Source organism: Gavialis gangeticus, unplaced genomic scaffold (genome assembly GCF_001723915.1).
Source record: "Gavialis gangeticus isolate Ggan-Ray unplaced genomic scaffold, GavGan_comp1, whole genome shotgun sequence".
Taxonomy (NCBI): domain Eukaryota; kingdom Metazoa; phylum Chordata; order Crocodylia; family Gavialidae; genus Gavialis; species Gavialis gangeticus.
Genome location: NW_017728993.1, coordinates 3,369,162 through 3,371,953, shown reverse-complemented (window position 1 = coordinate 3,371,953; position 2,792 = coordinate 3,369,162).

Below are 2,792 nucleotides of genomic sequence, written 5' to 3'. Positions count from 1 at the left end.
TCAACAGGGAAATAAAAGTAAGTTATAGTCTCCTGTATGGAACTCTTCTTGCTTGAAATTCTAAAGGAAATGGATATGCTGTAGAACCCGTTTGATTGATGTGACATCTGACATTTAAGATGTTACATTCTCCTTGGTGGCACTTATGAAATCTGTTTGTTTCCTATTATTCCTTGTTTCAGATATTGAATGTCATAAGATTAAACCTGGAGCAACACTTGTAATAATGACTGTTATGCCACTATCTGCAGGTTCTTCTGTATCTGCTATAGTTCATTTTAATAAAGTTGGTATGAGAACATGCAGACCTAGTGTTGTAGTACAGTTGTAATTTAGGTGTTTTACCTGGGGCTTTCTTATGCATATTCTGCTTCAAAGTCTGATCTGGACAAGTGTTGAACAGGCCTGGGTGAAAAATTTTGGCACATTGTTTTACTGAAAATGAGCCCTAACTGCACTCTTGGGCTAGGGACTGAAGTTACACATAAACTGGTTTAAGTGATCAGAAACTAGTTTAAACCTGTAACAGAATATAAGTTTAGTACATATAAGCCAGTTTCAAAATGTCTGAATAAACCTGGTTGAATGTAGTATCAGACTTAACTGATTTGATCAAACCAGTTTATGACACTTCTGTCCCAGACCCCTTCCTGGTTTAAGTTAAATCAGTCCCCCAGCATCCCAGATTCTTTGCAGCCCTGGGCTGAGCTGTCTGTCTGCTCCAGAGAGCAGGGTTGGCTCCGCCCTGTCCTTCCTAGCCAGAGGTTTGGCTGGCTAAGAAGGGGTTGGAGACTGCAGGCACAGCAGCATCTGCTTGGCTTCCCTCTGCTCCCTACCATCCCCTCACTGCTTGCTCCTCAAGCAGGGTTCCCCCCTGCATAGCACAGACCCCAGCCTCATAGATCCTAGCCAGCATCTAGTCATGGTCACACCACCCCCTTGCTAGCTAATGCTGAGGGGTGTTTGTGTGTCTTCAGTTTCACTGGCAAAGACAGACAAAACAGCATTTGCTTAAGGCATATTGGAGCTAATTAACAATTTAGCTAGTAATATTCCTCTGTTCCTTCCTTGGAAAAAGCTGTTTAAGAAGAGCTTGAACTAATAAGAGAGGCTTTTGTTTTCTTGATGGCCTCATAAACTTTTTATCAGCTTCCTGCTGGCTCCCTTGCCTTTCAGGTTTGCTGCAGACAGTATGAAGAAGCAGGGAGAGGGAGATTGAAAAGCTCAGTATCATCAACAGATGCATGCACTCCACTCCCTCTCTTTGCCTCAGAGTGCTAGCCAGGGGCCAAGGTCTGGCAACACTGCTGCTCCTTGAGCAGCAAGCTGGGAAAAGCCTGGGACTGTGCAGGCCAGTGTGGGGGTTTACACTACTCCCTACTCAGAGCCTTCTGCTGGGGCCTCACCTCACCCTGCCCTCAGCTCAGCACTATGAAATGGAAGGGAGGGCTGCTCCCCTGGCTTCTAGCCTGAGTCACTGCAGGCATGTGCCTGCATTTCTTGATTTAAAAGTGAATGTCTATCCACCTCCAAATTGGTTCAAGCTCTGTGGGTTAGACTAATCTGCAAAGATTGAATCAGTTCAGGCTCAGGCTTTTTGAATGACTGTCCCTAACCTTGGTTACTCTGGGGTAAACCCTTACTGCGTCCTGGTAAAACTTCCCCATTTCATAGAGGTTCATTGTGAGCGTTTATATACATGCTCTGGGAGTATGGGGTGGGCGGACTTAAGTGAGAGGGATTTAAAGGCTAAGCAATTATGGAACTCATCAGAGGTGAGGAAGGAACCCTTGAGTTTCTGTCCTTGTTTTGATTTGGGCAGAGCAGAGAGTTAAATCTGCATCTCCTAAATCTTAGATGAATGACCTAGCTATTGAGCTCTGGCTCTTCTAGCCTTTTGTTTCCAAATTTCCTGTGCTTTGATTAAAAGATGCAGTTAAAATGCCCAAATGCCTCAAATAAAACCTTAGCAGGCAAGGTTCTTTGGGTAGATGTGATATCTTTTATTAGACCAACTGAATAGTTGGAACAAAGTTTCTTGCAAGCTTTTGGGTGCAAGTACCCTTCTTCATGCATAGGGAGACTCTGCTGTTGTTCTGAGATCTCCAAGGAATGAAAGAAGCTGAAAGTCTGACAAGAGGTCAGTGAGAATGTAAATAGGTGGAAATTAGAAAAACAATGGGTAGAGAAGGGAGAGGAGGGGGGGAGCAAGGGGAAAAAATGGGATGCCAAAGGTAAGCAAGGGAGACTCCAACGTGGTAATGGTTTCTCCAAAGTAGAAAAGAGGCAGTCTGTGAAAAACTAAAAATCTGGACATTAGGAAAACAAAGGGTAGAGAAGGAGGAGAGGGGGGAATGGGAGGGGGGAATGTAAATGGTAAGTTCAGGCAGATACCTGGTGAATCAGATGTCAGGCAGGTTGTAATGTGTCATAAATCCACTGTCTCTACTGAGTTAGTCTTATTGCTATCCATGCAGCCTACAAACCAAGTCCCTCAAACTCTGGGCATTGTCAGTTTGGTGCAGCTTCCAGATACTAGTTAGGTATGGCTACTTATACAACTACTTCTCACTTTGTCGTAGGCAGGTTCTTGAAAAATACAACTTTAAGTGAAATGATGTTAAGCAAATCCAATTACATCACAGTAGTTACTTTCTAGCAGGCAATGGCCAAACATTGTTATAAAATTACATGACTTTAAATTAGTATGTTCTCTAATAGATGAGTGACATAATAATGAAACAACGTTCATTATCTGTATGATAATTGGCTTTGTTCCATCCAAAATATAA